General features: G+C 42.1%; 1 protein-coding gene across 8 annotated transcripts in view; it reads left to right on the top strand.

Annotated features, from left to right (window-relative positions):
- Positions 1–16,074, top strand: part of SEMA4D (semaphorin 4D) — a 98,018-nt gene that overhangs the window by 43,880 nt on the left and 38,064 nt on the right. For 7 of the 8 annotated variants that reach the window (XM_082783352.1, XM_082783351.1, XM_082783353.1 and 4 more), the window contains one exon: positions 8,947–9,010. The gene's annotated coding sequence lies outside the window, so the exon portion shown is untranslated. Of the gene's footprint in view, positions 1–8,946; positions 9,011–10,726; positions 10,871–16,074 lie in introns of those variants that run through there. The other variant, XM_082783349.1, reaches the window with a different exon arrangement.

Here is a 16,074-nt window from a genome sequence, read left to right as displayed (position 1 = left end):
CTTTTCATAAAGTCCTTAATGATGGTGCAAACAAGATTCTTAAAAGTTAATCATCAAGTGTAGTAATGACTCCCTCTGCTACATTTATTTGGCATAGGAAAAAGCTCATTTTAGGCTTGGCAGGAGTTAAAATCCCAGTAATGCTCATGAGAATGTTCTACAGGCAAAGCTTCTATTAATCCTGCTGCTGACATGCTCACACGTAATTTAATGTGAAATCTGAAGCATTAATACTTGAAGGATTTGCACCCATGCTTTTGAATGTACGGAAAGAGGTAACGTGGGCATGGACCAACACCTGCTTTATAGCTAATGGTCAAAATGACCTTTGCATTGCTAACGTCATGGGAAGGACTGTACTGAGGTAGGAGCAGGTATGATGGATGCTCTGTAACCTCTGAGAGTGGAGGTAGTAACACACGACAAGCCACTGCACCGTTGTCAGCTGTCCTGAAGTCAGAGTTGCCTTTTCACACTCTGGAGCTGGTCACCATGAGCCAAATGAGTTGTTACTGACTGAATTTGGCAACAGAGCACCTGTGGTTAGCGTGTTCTGTCCTGCACAAACTTTTTTGTAGTCACTGGTGTGTGTCGTTTCTTCACATATTTAATGGAAGTGTGCTGACTCCTACCTATGCACAGCTAGTTTAAAAAATAGTGAAGGTTAATGAGTGGCAGTGTAATAATCTAATGATTATTGGTAACCTCTACCTGTGCTATCTGTGAAAAGCACTATTAACTTTCGTCCAGTCATCTCTTTTCAGAAGTGTGGTTGCATTACTTTTCAGCAGCAAAAACGCCAGGATTGCTGTTTAACCACTGATGCTGTTTGCTTTAGGTGTTTTGATATGATAAATCAATGATTTCGTGAATTTTGAAGCCATTTTACTCCATTTCCGTGGTGCTTGCCAATAAATCATTAGTCTCCAACAGCAGATGGAAACTCATGTCCTGTAAAGGTGTCAGGTATTTAAACCTACCTCTGCAGTTTGGTGTGAATTCTGAATTTTGACCCAAAACCTGGTATGTCCTGATTTGTGTGGGATTGCCTGGGACACGCGGCTGTTCTACAGTACGTGCTCTTGCCAGTGCTTCAGAGGAAGCTGAACATCTTGAATAAGCAAGTAAACGTACGAGTAACTCCCTTGTGGCGAGATTTTAGCTGATGAAAAGGAACTGTAGTTTGTTACTCATCATTGGCAGAATAAAGTAAATTGTTTTCATAATGATGCTGCAGGAGGAAAAGAGCAACGTTTACAGCTGGGGACTTAGCCCTGCCCTCGGGTGGTTCTCTGACTTGCCTCCTTTGGAGACCTCTTGCAGCGAGCAGTCCTGCAGAGAAAGCTCAGTCCCCAGCGGGTGCTGCGCCACATCAGAGGGGACAGATCACAGGCCAAATCCCAGACAGCCCTGAATTCTTCACAGTTTTCTTCTGCAGGCCAGGAGCCCTGATCTCTGGGTTGCTTTTTCTTGTTTTAGCTCTGAGGCGAGCTGGGAGGGCTTGAGTAGCTGAAGCACTTAGTGGGTTTTCTGCTCCATTTTTCCGAGGAAGGCTCAGACTTAATGTCTCAAAGCTGCTGCTGCACATACATTTAATCTGACAAAAGCTAACACTGCTTCTGAAAGAGGCGTTGTGGATGGATTTAAAGTAACCTGACCCTGTCTTCCCCCAGAGCTGCTTTAAACCTCTAGAAGTTCATCAGTCGACTTCCCTAATGGGTTGCTCCGTGGCTCAAGTGGCCAGAGGTAGCAGGTGGGCAGGATGGCTTCTTTCAGTAGGCAGGCTGGACCCCTAGTAACTGTAAGGAGGAGTGCAGTTACCTCATTTCTTTCCTCCAGTCCTATTTTGGGGAGCAGAAGGTGATTTTTAATCCACACACCCTGGTGTATTTGTAGATTTGTAAAACTAGGATGTTCCAGTATTTTCTTACCAGTGTCCAGTTGGTGTCTAGGACCAGTGAAGCCTAACTGCACTGTAAGTAGATGAGGATATGGATGGAAGAGAGGGTCACCAAATACTGCAGGTAGGGAAGAGGGCAGTGACCCGGTGACAGGCCAGGAGTGGGAGCCAAGCACAACAAATTGGGGTGGTAACACTGCAGGAAAAACTGCATTGCTGCTTGAGGCTGTTGATCCTGTATCTGAAAACAAAGCTTCACATTTCTTCTCCGAGGGTTAGATATCAGACACTGTAAGTGAGGATGAGAAAAAGGTGTTTCTGCATTTCTTCAGTTAAACATCAGAGGGAAACGTGAGAGGCAGCCTGCCTTCCCTCTGCTTCTGAAGCCCGAGGCTCAAATTATTGCTGCACATCCATTTGCCAATTGGGTGTCACAGTTCTTGGTCCCAGGTGAAACTGGGAATGCAGTGCAGGAGGATTCAGGAATGTCCAAATTTCCTGCAGTCTGTCATGGTTGTTTTGCCATTAAGTGAGCATGTTTTTAAGGCAATATGAAGTATCACCCTAACCAGTCCAATGACATTCTCCGTATGTATATGACTGTGCAATTGGACGTGAGAGAGAAGATAGTTTTGAAGGGGTGTGTGTGATAAGGGAGTAGTAATGCACGATCAATGAGATAAAGATGTTCAGAAGCACAACAGCTTTTTACCTGTGTTCCTAAGTCAGTGATATCCTTACGTAACTTGTAAAGCTTGAGGAAATCCTTTCTTTATAGCTCTTGGGGTTTTGTTTGGACATGAGTGGTTTTGTTTTGTTGTTACAAAAAATAGGAAAATTCCACCTGTGAATTTTAATAGTTTTTTTAATAGTTGAACCACTGCAAGGTTCAGCTTCTGAATTTCATACAGTCCAGCACAGCGAAGTTTTGTTTTTGTTATTTCTCTTCTGTTTTGAGAATAACTTGGTTCAAATTCCCTGCTTCAGCAATCTTGCGCAGCTCCCTCAGGGAGGCTGCTGCTGTAGCTTACACAACCCAGGAAGTGTCTCCGTGACTCCTTGAAATGAAGTTCCTTGTTTTTTTCCAGCACAGAAGCCTTTACTCACAACGGACAGGTAAGCTTTACCAAGACTTCTCTCTGGGAAGCTGGAAAACTTTGCTGCACAGGTTAGAGAAGAGCTGTTTTTATCATGCATACTGAGATTAAACTTACTTTTTCTTCTCCTCCTTCTCCATCTACTGTTAATTTATTTCAGAGAAAACAAAACCAAACCAGACAAAGAAAAAGGCAGTGATTTGGAAATACTTTTCAGGTTTAAGAGTTGTCTTTGCCTTTTGCATTGTTGCTGTGACTTCCCCTGGGCAGTGCATGCTGTTCACAGGGCGTGTGGGTATGTACAGGACCATTATCAGTTGGCTGTTTTGAATGGGCAGACTGGCTGAGGATGCTTGGATGCTTTGGTACTGAAAACTTCTGCTCTGTGGACAAAGTGTTTTTTTGTATTTACTTCCTCTGAGAGCCAGAAAACTCCAGGGTCTGTCACCTGTCTCAGTACCTGGCATAACTTGTTGAACTCTTTTGAAAGCTTGAAAAGCTTGTGTGTGTTACTGAAGAATAAGGTTATTATACTGCATTGTGGTAGTGTGAAACTCTGTTCTTTATGCGTTAAAGAGTCAATTTCATGTCTTCTCTTTGCCTTCATTTTTTGGAAGAATCCATGCATTTCTCAAGGTAAGGGAGAGAGAAAAAAAACAGCATTGAAAACTGCTTGGTGTGGAACAATGTGAAATAGCACCTGGGTGTTTTGTAGACTTATATTCATGAGATATCTGAACATTATTTAGATGATCACCTATAAACAGTGATAAGGCATTTTGTGTAAAAAAAAAATATATATATATATACATATATATAGGAAATTGAAGGGAGTGTTTGAGTAATAAAGTTGAAAAGCTACAAAAGATCTGTTCTAAACATTAAAATTATGTATTATGTTACAGCTTTAGCTTTGATTTTCTTTTTTTTTTGACTTTAGTTTTTCTGTGTTGCTATATTGTCATAGTGAATATGGAAAAAATTCCATTCATTCACTTATCGGCTGAGTACCTGGCAGCTGATAGCCCATTTGGAAAAGACATCCACGAAGCAGAGGTTGTAGTACAGACTTCCTTTTTTTTATTAAAAAACAAAACAAAACACAACACTGATCTTCTGGAAGTGTGATTAATTCATTCTCCCACAGAACCTTAATCAGAAAGTGTTGAATACTTAACAGCAGACAAGCCTCCAAATACTTTTTCTTCTTGTTCAGATTTTAGAACCAGCAAATCATTTTATGAATTGCTTCTTTCCTGATAGGAGGAAAAGAAGACTTTTTAGGACAATAAGGGATGATGCTTATAGAGTGAAAGCTGTCTCCATTGTACTAACCTTTTTGGGCCAAAAATGTGTTGAATACAGGTACGCTCTTAGTGACCTCCGCTTTTCAAAGGGTACATTGTTTATTGAACATTTAAAATATTCTCATGCTGCTTTGCTAAGCAAATCTACCCTATAGTGAGTACACATAAATTTTACATGTCCCTGAAGTGAAGGCTTAAAAAGTTCAGTCTGAAATCGAAGTGCTGGTATCTGCTATTATCTTTGTGCAGTTGTTTCCTCCTTTCCTTTCTCTAGTGCTCTCTTGCTCTTGGTTTTACACAGTTGCAATTCTGTTGCCTTTTGTTTTTGCTAGAATTTGATTCAAAACCACTAGTATGATTGTAATAAATGTTATTTAAATGGTTTTGAGTTGATATTTGTATAGTATTATATCTGCAGGAAAGTTAAAATTACGAAATACACTCAAAGCCTTTATTGAAGAAGGGTAGGGATGCATAGATAACATCACAAACGCTTCCACCTGGTATTGTGGAAGTTAGTTTTGATAATTATAGTTTTTGTCAGCATCCTTAAAAATGAAGGAACTCCATTGCAACCAGCAGTACTAGCTGGCCTGGTCTCTGTATTTGTATTTTGTTGTTTGGATGCTGGAGGACCCACAGTTTTTTGCTGTCTCTCCGTAGTAGTCTCCGTTTTCTTCTCAGCTTTCTGAGATTTGAGGAGTGTCAGCGTAGAGGGGGGAATTGAAAGCTGAAGGTCCCGTTCCAGTTTGGGCAAAATTAAAGTGACTGAGACATAAGAGGGCTTTTTTGCTTTGTTGTTACAAAACTTGGACTAGCACAATGCTCTTCTGTAGTTCAAACATGTTCACATAAAGTCAAGCACAAGGCAAATGCATTTTCAACATAAAGTTTAGAAAAAGTTGGGGGACTTTAATGAGCCAGTAAGAAGCTATTTGAAATAAAAACGTTTTTATGTAAAGTGAAGCTTTGCAGGTGGGAAAGGAGAAAAAATTGTGAAGCTTGGCTTTGTAAGTTCTGAAGCGTGTTTTGCCGCTTGACTTTCTTTCCCCCAAGTACCTCGCACAAGTGGTGAGCAGGTATCATCAAGCTGACCAGTCCCAGGAGAGGGCAGGAATTACAGAAATAGTGATGGAAATAAATTATGGAAAACTACCATGTGTTTTGATTTGACACATACCAAACTACTGAAATAAAGTGCTGATAATAGGTACGGTTCTTAAATTTTGTAGTCAAACCTACCTTTTCGTGTAATTACTTTATTTTAGAACTCCAAAATCACACAAAGTAGCCGCAGAAGCGTTTTTAGCGCACTCTGTGTAAACCAGCTGTTCGTAGCAATTTGTCTGCCTAACCTGCGGTTTCTGCACGCATGTCTAAAATAGTCTTCTAAGAATGCTAGCCCACAAATAGGTTGTGTCAGGCTTGAGGTATAGGTAGCAAAAGCACCTCCACTTGCAATCATCAAGGGTATTGATCTGCAAATTACTTTGGTAAGGCAGGTAAACGATGCTGTCATAATACAAACATTTCCAAAGTTAAAATTTGGCTCCTTCATCTCCCAAAGAGCTATTTGAGTGATTAAAATTTGCTTATAATTTGCTTATAAACTAGCTTTCTTCTGTGTTTCCTTTCTCCTTTTTTCTTCTTATTTAGTCTCTTGGACCTAGTTATAGCATTAAGCTATAAGCCTGAATAAAGGATTAAAGAAATGCTTCTGATAGTAATTGATACACAGAAAGAAGTAGTACAAGTTTATTGTTTGTTTGTTTTTAGTGCAAGTTGTCTGTGACAGTCAGAAGTACATTGCAATAGGGTAATGTGTTGTGAAGTTTGAAAGGAGAAGGAGATCCTTGAATAAATAAATACACACACACACACACACACATATATGAAAGATTGCAGCTCTCTTATTTAAAGTTTCCTTAAAGTGATTGTCATGTTATTCTACATAATATATTCCAGGCTGTCTTTCATTTGTAATCCAGTAGGTGTTTTCTTTAATCTTTGAGGATTTAGTCACAGTTGTCAAAATAATGAGCTTTTCATGATGTAATTTATTTTGTCCATGTACTTCTACCCCCATCTTAAGTAATTGCTACCATTTTTTTTTTTTTTTCCTGAAATTTGCACCAAAATACAACCTTAAAGCCTGGCAACATGTAAGGTTGCTCGGGAGCTCTTGCAGTGCCTGTTCTGGAGTCCCATATGAAAGATATAGGTCAAACAGAAGGACTGAAGGGTGCCAGAAAACTTGCAATATTTACATGAATGTTAATGTAATATTCGAGTCCTGGTTGAATTAGCGTGCAATTATGTCATCGCTTTTGGCAAGCTGTGACGAGTTACTTATTTATTTGTGCAGTGTGACAGCAGGTGTTGCCCAAACAGGCAGCCAGCAGAGGCCTGATCAAAGGGCAAGAACCTACCTGTGCTGCAAACTCACCTCCCTCTGTGCTCAGCTGCCCTCACGCCAGGTCCTGAGTCTCTCGGGTCTGTGCAAAAGACACCAACAACCACCAGGTAACTGGTTGCAGGTTTTTCCTCCCACCCCTTCTCAAGAGGAAGCTCTGAGGAGCAATGAAGTGCTTGCAGGAGCCAAGTTATTGAGCTGAGGCAGCCTTGCAGCTTTTCTCCATCTCCCCACCTCTGTGGAGATCCACTTGCTGAAAGCTAGCCTGGGGCCTGGACACTTGCCTGTCCCTCAGATGGCTTTCAGCTCCTCCGTCGCTGCCAATCTTAGCTGAGAAACCTGGGGCTACTTGCCTCTTGAGATAGGGGAATTTCTGTGATGAACCATTTTCAGAACCACTGAAGTCTGCCGGTCAGCTTATTTGCTGCAAAGGATTGCTCGAGTAATTAGCATCTACCTGTACCTACTTAGAAGTGAGTGCTTCATTATAATGAAGGTACTTGTAAAAGCCACAGAATATTAGAAGTCATCTCTAAGCGGAGGCAGAAGAGAATTTTTCTCTTCCCTTTAATCTACCTACAGCTAAAATGGATATGTCTGTTTGCTCTGTAAGCAATAAGCTGTGAGGAAGCTCTCTGGGACCTGAAAATCACAGCTAACAATAACAACCGTGGCGATCAATGGCCTATTACAGCAGCAAGTAGCAGTTCCTACAGATTTTAACAATTCACTTCTGTTATTGAGTAGGTACAGCCATCGAGATGATCTGATGTTGGCTCGTTTATGGAGAGCTTCGTGATTGCCAGGATGATTCGCGGTTCACCTGTGTTTTTTTCATTTTTATTTTTTTCTGTCTTTCAAAGAATGAAAGAGAGACAACTGCTTTGGTTTTGCAACAAAAATAAGTTGCCTACATGCTTCTTGTGAAAAGTGACTGGTGGGCAATAGCTCAGGCAAGCTAAGTTGACATAGAAAAAGATTTCTCTGGGATATCTTGTCCAAAAAATGTTGTGGGGAAAGAACCAGACATTCCTTGTTCTGTATCCCAAAAGATTTTGAATTGTGGAGAGAAGACATTTTTCTCCAGCAAAAGTGGATCTGATGTAGCTGTTTGGTACCTGCTAATACACTGGCCATCACAAAATGGGCTCTGTCGAAGGACAGGGCAGACAGGCAGTGTATTTTCAAGCAGACATGTACGCTCTCTCTTCCCGTATTGCCATGTAGTATTGATCTCACTTTCTTGTAATTTTGGGTCTGGTCTGTTTCTTTTGGGGCCTTCTGTGTTGTCTGCCTTTCACTCTAATCCTCTGGATCAAGAACAGAGCCTTCAGGTGTACAGTGGTGACTTTTCTAGGTGCAGTTTCTTCCCATCTAGATCTGCAGGAGCCCCCTTACTGTTCAGCTCATCGAAATCCAAATCAGATCCATTGTGACAAGTGTTTAAAAGCACTAACCCTGCAAGCAGCCCATACCCTTCTCAGATCTGTTGGGTGCACATTAGGAAGTGTGTGTGTATATATATATATATGCTGGATACAAACTGATGTAACAATATATGTTTGCATATTTAGAAATGTTACCTAAAATAAGTACTAAGATAAACGTTTCCTGCTGTGGTTGCATCAGAGTAGTCCTACCATTCTTTGATTATACCAAAATATATACAAATGCAGTAGGTTTTATCATAAGTATCCAGATATTCTTGCTCCACACTTGTGCATAATATAAGTTCAGTAATGCAGGGGAATGTTGAGATTGCTCTGTGTGGATTTGGTAGAGCTAATTGTTCGTGAGACTGGTCGGTGTCTAAACTTCCTGAGCTTTCTGTGTGTGTTCAGCCCCAGCGTAAGGGAAGTCCCAGGTGCTTAGGAGGATCAATAGTTGCTACTACAATGCAAATGCTGAATAATTTTGTACTGGCTGGCTTGGAAGAGAGGGAACAAACTGTGGCTGAAAAAGGCTTGTGTGTACGCTTTTTATCAGGTCTGCTTGGCAGTTTTTTGTTTGGTCGTGAGTTTTTTCTTGGTATTATATGCAGTATCAGGATCCTGGCTCATGGGATGCAGATAGATCGGTTCTGGTTTCTGTCAGAAGCAGTCTCTCACTGAGAATCTGGCAAATGAAAGCCAGCCTCTGGGGGAGGTTTTATTATAATTCCCATATCAAAAATAGTGCTTCGGGTTTATGCGGTAACGATGTCAAATTCCGCCTATTATCTCTTTGCAGAAAAGAAGGATTTCTGACGACTCCACGTTTCCAGCGGCGCGCAGGAGGCTCCAAGAAGTGGCAGGTACGGGAAAATGTGGGTTACCCCTCCCTGCTATTGCAGTGGGATTTGTAACAGCTGCATTGGGGGTGTCTTTCTTAATCACACAAATATATTGCCTATACAAGCAAGAAGACTGGGGTCTTGATCTGTATGGCAAACATAAATAAGGATTTCATAATAAGCTTGATTTATTATTTTGTTTTGCTTTCAGATGGAAATATTTCTCAGTAAATTTATCAGAAAAGAGACTTTTTTATTCACTCAGGAACATACTGTATGCTTCACTTGTGCTTTGGTTACCACTGAAAGCTTCTGTTCAGGGTTGCAGCTGTACTGTGTTAAGAAGATTGTGTCTGAGGGGGTAGTTGTGTTGCTTTCTGAGACAACTATATCTTCGAAGGTGTTGCTGGGCATCTTTTCTAGTCTTTTTTGTTGTTTCTTTTTAAATAAAAACAACTGATTTAGACATTCAGGTGCCTTTGAGAGTACCATTAGTTGCCAGTAAGCATTTTCAAATCATTTTGATTGACTGACTCAGTCCAACAAGCCCGAGAAGAAATAATGAAGAAGCTGACCAATATTTTATGTTGTGACAGGGTGTTTAAATTGTAGGGGAAGATGGACTTGGCGCTTCATGGATCTTATTTCTTGGTCATTTGAACAGTTCCTACTGCAGCAGTGATGCTGTCATAACACAGGGGAATAGAGTGAAACACATCTCTCCCTCGGGCAGCTCTTGAATTCTGTCTGGACTTGGGACATAGCTCAACATCCAGGTTAGCAGAAGGTGCTGGCACTGCAGCTGTAGATGGGTCCCACTGACCATCCGGGTAGTTCTAAATTAATAACTTCTGCTTAGTTTTGTTCTGCACAGCCAGACCGAGGACCCACAACAATGTTTACAGCCTCTGCTAGCTCAGAGGTTGACTTGTGCAAGGCCAGAGTTAGTTTTTATTTTTCTCAAAGAAAAACAAACAGAAACAAGTGTGTTTACTCATTCCTGTTGCTCTTCAGAGTTGAAGGCTAACAGCATTTCTGACAATCCAGCTATGGTTATCTGAAAAAATAAGACTTCTAATCTCCTATTTGTCCTTTGTAGTCTTTGGTATTTGTTTATTTGGTGTTGTAATTTTTCTTTTAGTAATTTGCCTTTTTCTCAGCATAGTAGTTTGTCTTGTAACTTCTTTTTTTTATTTTTTTTTTTCCTAGTAGTTAGGAAAAGAACACATGTGAGCTTAAAAAAAAAAAGTCTCTTCAGGTATTCCAATGAAGATGATGAATATTCTGGAGTAGTGACCCCTGGGGTACTCTCCTGTTGCTGGGTTTCAATTAGGCTTTGTGCCACAGATCTCTGTTCTCTGGGCCCTGCCATTCAGACAGTTTTTGATCAACCCTACTGTCTGTCCGTCCAGTCCCATGCCTCTACAGCTTGCCTATGAGCTGATCTTTCCTTGTCAATGTAAGGAGGAGAGTGTCAAAGTAACTGACCGTGTCTGTGCTCCTGCCGCGTTTTACCTCTCCTTGCTTCCACCTCCTGCATACTTCCTCGTTGTGTATGTGTTTGGCCAGGAGCTCCTTGTTTATTCACGCAGGCCTCCCGGCATCTGTGACTCTGTGCTCATAGGGATGGATCTCTCTGGGACTTGGAGAAGGTGATCCTTGAATATTAAACAACTTTCTTCCCTCCAGGGCCTTGTCCCATGGGGCTCTTCCAAGCAGATCTTTGAAGCGGTCAAATTCTGCTCTCCTGAAGTCCAGCGTTGTGAGCTTGCTTTTCGGTTTCCTCCCTGCCCTCAGGATCTCCTGAACTTTACCGTCTCATGGTCACTGCAGTCAAGGCTGCCTTTGATCCTTGTGTTCCCAATAAGCCCCTTGTCAATGGTGAGTACGAGGTCCAGCAGAGTAGCAGCTCTCCTTGTTAGCTTGTCCCTTACTTAAGGAGGAAGGTATCATTGGTGAACTCCATGAACTTCTTGAATTGCTTAGGTCTTGCTGTGTTGTCTCTTCAGCAGGTATTGAAGGTCCATGAGGACCAAAGCCTGAGAATATGAGGCTCCTCCCATCTGTCTGAGTGCCTCATCTGCTTTTTCTTCTGGCCAGGTGGCCTGCAGCATCATGTCACCTTTACCTGTGCTCTCTTTAATCTCACCTGTAAGGTCTCCGTCAGCTCCTCATCCATTCCCTTCATAGGGCTTCATGCTTTCCAGGTGTGCTCTCACATAAAGGACTCCTTGTCATCCCAACCCGACCTTCCTAAAGAGCCTGTAGCCCATCATTGCAGCACTCCAGTCGTGGGAGGCATCCCACCACATCTTGGTGATCCCAAGATCGTAGCCCTGCAGCTGTCCTCACGGAAGGTTTCAGCCTAAAAAATTTAGGCATGACTTGCAACTGGGAACTTTGTTTTCCTCAAAAATTTTGTCCTCTTTTTAGCCCTAGCACGCATCCTTCGGCAAGCTTTGTGGTGCAGGTAAAGAATGCATAAAATTATCTTGAAAAGCTTCACCTAATTTGTGAGTATCTAGTTAACTATAAAGTATTTTTGATACAGTTTGAAATGTAAATAATCCCCTGCTCTACATTTGTATTAGTCGTAAAGGGACACTGGTCTGTTAGGTTGAGGTTTAACTTACTTTAGCAAACAGTGAGTTTGTGTGTGTTGCATAATAAAGAAAAGATGATAGAAATGATGTTTTCCATCAGGCAATCTAAAAATGGCACCGTGCTTCAGGTTGTGACAGGGTGAGATCTAAAGCAAGGGGCATTTCCCATCTGTCCTTATACCAGTCCAAAATAAACTACATAAATAAAACTCAGTTGTCAAAGGTGAATTGTATGTTTCTGTCTTTGTAATTTTGACAGGTAATGACACAAGTATTGCTAACTTTTCCATCTATTTTTGGAATCAAAGACGAAGCAAATTGAAAAAATCAGGTTTAAGCAAAGTCTCGCAGCGGGAGTTCTGTGGTTTGCTTTTTCATATGGAGCCTTAAAATCTTTGTTATCGAATAGGCATCAGTAAACATTGAAGCAGGTCTGTATTCTGTTAAAGTTACCTAAAGCCTTTGAAGGAAATTATTTTGGGAAAACATTTTATGCCATCTGACAGATAAATCACGTTACCTCCCCCTTTTTTTGCCAAAGGAAGCAGCTTAAAGTTTGCCTGTCGCCCCGTATTGAGCTTCCTATCCCTCATCACAGTAACCCTACTACTTTGCAAAAGCATAATTAAATTGTTGTATTTATCTGTCTTAAAAATAGATGGGTAAGTTGCCCAGGAAGCCTGTGTGTTCTTTGCTCCTGCTGGGGCAGGGGATGCCTGGTGGCCAGCTGCTGCTTACTGTGAGGTGAGGCCTCCTTTGCTCTGCCAGCGCAGCGGAAGATGTGGAAGTAATTTGATGGAGAGGCAGGGAACTGTGAGTGTTTGAAGCTCTGTCTTGCAGCCCAGAGGAAGGTGCTCATTTGTCTTGCAGCCTCATGGAGGCTTGCATCACCTATGGTAATATAATTGCGTGCAGCTGACAGCGTTCCTGTTTTCACCCTTAGTTTTCCCCTGGCGGGGCGGTGCAGTGGGTTCTTAGGTGTGAAAGGTGAGAGCCTCTGCCACTGTGGAGGCCCAGGAGCTGTGTTTTCTGGACAAGAAAGGCCCTCTGGCAAGGCCCATTCCCTGGGCAAGCAGTGTCTCTGCTGCCAGCCCTGTCCCAGCCTGGTCCCTGCTGCCTGGGGCTGCTCGCTCGGTCCCATCTCCAGCGCTGGCCTAAGGGTGCCCAAAGTGCTGCAGCCCCTCTGTGTGGGACCTGCCGTGGAGCAGCGCCTGAGCATTGCCAGAAAAGATTGTCCAGGGTAGAGCGCAGGGCTACGTGAACAGATGGGGAAGTGCTGTGGGCACTCAGTGTGTGTGGGGAGCTGTGAGAAGACATCAGGAGGTGGGCGTCTGCCTTGCTTTTACTGGGGGGAGAGGTAGGGTGGGTGCTGTGCTGCTAATGATCCTCTCTGGGGAGTGATGAGGCCCCAGCTGTGATGTTCCGTGCTGCGGGTGCCTCAGCTCATTGCCATGCAGTCCGAGGCTTTGTCAAGAAGATAAGGAAAGATCCATCCAGCACTTTGTGCAACACCGAGCAGAATTCAGGAGTTGCGCAATGTAAGTAAGTACTTATTAAGAGAAGAAAAGGGGGAAAAAAAATATATATTTCAAAATCAAGGTTGCAAAACTGGGCATTTCCTAACTTGGAAATTCCAGAATTTAGATGGATTGGGCAAGTATCCCACGTACAGGTTGCAGCTTTACAGTGTTGGCAGGGGGAGAAGATGCTGACCTCTGGGTGTTCAGTGTTGCATTTTATTACTTCATTCATAAAATTAATCTGGTAGCGATAAGAGTCACTGAATTGACATCTGTGAAAGGTGAAACTTTACTTTCACAAATACCCCTTTGTGCTTTCTTTTGTGCCTGTGCCCCAGAGGATGAGAAAGATAGGAGCCTTCTTCCTGTTGCTGGTTTCTCAACTTCTCCCATTGCAGAGCTTGTGTTTTGTGATGAGAGTGTTTTTCCAGAAGAAGGTGGACCAGAGCACTGTTTCTTTCCAACAAGTCTCTCAAGTACTCATCGGATGCCACTGACGTGGGCGATGTGAGAGCCAGATGTTTTTCCGTCTCAGTAACAGTCAAGATTAGATATTAGGAAGAAATTCTTCACTCAGAGGGTGGTGAGGCCCTGGCACAGGCTGCCCAGAGAAGCTGTGGATGCCCCATCCCTGGAGGTGCTCAAGGCCAGGCTGGATGGGGCGTTGAGCAGCTTGGTCTGGGGGGAGGTGTCCCTGACCCCTGGCCAGAGGGTTGGAGGTAGATCTTTAAGGTCCCTTCCAACCCAAACTGCTCTGTGATAAGTTACTATGGTAAGATAAGCCATTGCAACTCCCCGCTTTCGTAATTTGTGTTAGTTTTTTACATGGGTTGTTCACTATAAGCAATTAGGCATTCTGAAATGTTCCTGTATTTAACAGTTTCAATTTTCTGTCCTCTGAGAGAGCAGAATCTCGTCTCTTTTCTCTGCCTGTGCAGTAAAATCATGCACGTCAACAGGAGTGTTCACAGCTCGCAATTTCCAGCTGTGCCCTGCCAAACTGACAGGAGCTCTGTTAATTGTTTCTTCTTCTGTAGTTGCCCTGTTTTCAGACACCATAAATACAAGCATTATGGAAAACTCATGCAAGTGCTGTACACATTAGTTTGCTCCAGTTCATCATAATACATTGATTTAAAAACACGAGCAGAAGAATGCCTAAATGAAAATTACTTGTTTAAATTTACCTTAGAAAATGTTCAGCAATTTTACAGAAAACCAAAGAGTAGACCTGTGGCCACTTTAATTAGAGTTTAATTGTGTAACTAAGCATTGCAGGCTTCTTCCTGAATTACTTCTTAAATGTTCTTGTTTTCAAGCAAATTATAGCTCATTTTTAGGAGTCAAACCTAAAGCATTAGGAGACCTAACTTCTCAAAAATGCAAAGCACTCAACTCTAATCAAAGCCAGTGAACACTGATGGAGCTGAGCTAATTTGGAAATTAGGCCATTGTCTGGGTTTTTTGCTCCTTCTACCCGTTGTGTTATATCAAAACAGGTTCATATTAGATTATGGATGACTTCCCAGTGGATGTGAGTGAAGGACTTATTCCAGATAATTTTCAGCACAGGGAAGGGGGAGGGAGAGTAATTAAATTGAAGGCTAAATTTAAGGACAAGCTCCTGAGCGCATTTTCATCTCTATTTAAACTAAAGGGAGTGAGAACATCTTGCACTGTTGGGCATGCAGCATGCACTGTGGTGTCCCACCCCTCTTTCCTAATACGCAAAACTTTACCTTAATTCAGCAAATAATTTTCTGTAAGTCAAATATATTAATGTGAAAAAGGCTCTGTCCTGCAAACCTACACAGCAAGCCCATCTGTGAAAGGACAGACTTTTGCTTTGTGTAGCTGGAGGAGTTCCCTGGCCACACAGCAACGTAAGCGCTTGCCGGTCATTTTGTCACCTTCAGAAGGTAATAATAAGTTGTAGTAACAAGATTTTGTTGTCATTTTTCGTTTTCCGAGACAGGCGAGCTAAGCTAGGAGTGTAATCACGGCTATGGGAAGGTTTGTTCAGGTTTGTGCATCGTGAAGGTCTGCTAAACCAGCAAAGTCCAGAAATTTTTTAGGACTGGAGAATTCTTCTCTGGAGACAGTGTGTGATTGCTTATTGTTGGGACTGGTGCTGAATAGTTCTGTTCCGGCAGTTGTTGTCTTTTTTTTTTTTGTCTTTTTTTTTTTTTTTAAAAAATAAAGAGTTTAGGGGAAATGATACTGCTTTGAGTCTCTTTTACTAACAAAAGATGGCCTGAAAAGAATTAATAGTGTAGAAATAATGGCCCAGGGTTCTTCCTTCAAAGTGCTGTTTTCCCCCTGACATTTCCATTAAAATAGATTGCTGAACTGCCTTGAACTCCACCGCTGAACTGCTGCTGGCTCTGTGAGTACCTGCCTGTGGAGCTATTTGCATCAGAACGTGTGAGATGCTTCGGCAGCTCTGAGGCAAGGGGGCTGTTCAACAGGTTGGATAGCAAAGCGGGGCTGCTCAGCTTGGGACAATAAACAGGAAAGGTACAAGACAGATAAACAAATAAATAATGTAAATAAAGTTTAAAAAAAAAAAGAAAAGATTTCTGTGATCCATGACAGTGATTGGATCAAAGTGCTTACCAGAACTAAACACTAATTATAAAATAGTAGCAGTAATAATTTAAATCCCAGGCTCAGTTTGACCAAATTGTGATTATTTTTTTTCTCTTAGTAGGCAAAAGATTGTTAGGAAGAAAAGTTTTTTTTGTTTGTTTGTTTGTTTTTTTTTAATCTTGTGTAATCATTGAGTAAACCAGATGTAAAAGCTTGTAATGCATGTGGATCGCCTGCTCAGTGCTAATGATTACTTCTGTGCTCCTAATGGCTTGCTCTCCGCAGCTTCCAGAGGTCCTTGGCCTCTGCCTGTTTGAAGCCGGCACCTCTCCCTCGAGGAGAGGAGAGGAGAGGAGAGGAGAGGAGAGGAGAA

This window comes from Aythya marila (genome assembly GCF_965140915.1).
Source record: "Aythya marila genome assembly, chromosome: Z".
Classification (NCBI taxonomy): Eukaryota; Metazoa; Chordata; class Aves; order Anseriformes; family Anatidae; genus Aythya; species Aythya marila.
Note: the sequence above shows the minus strand (reverse complement) of the source record. Positions and strands in the feature narration are given on the sequence as shown.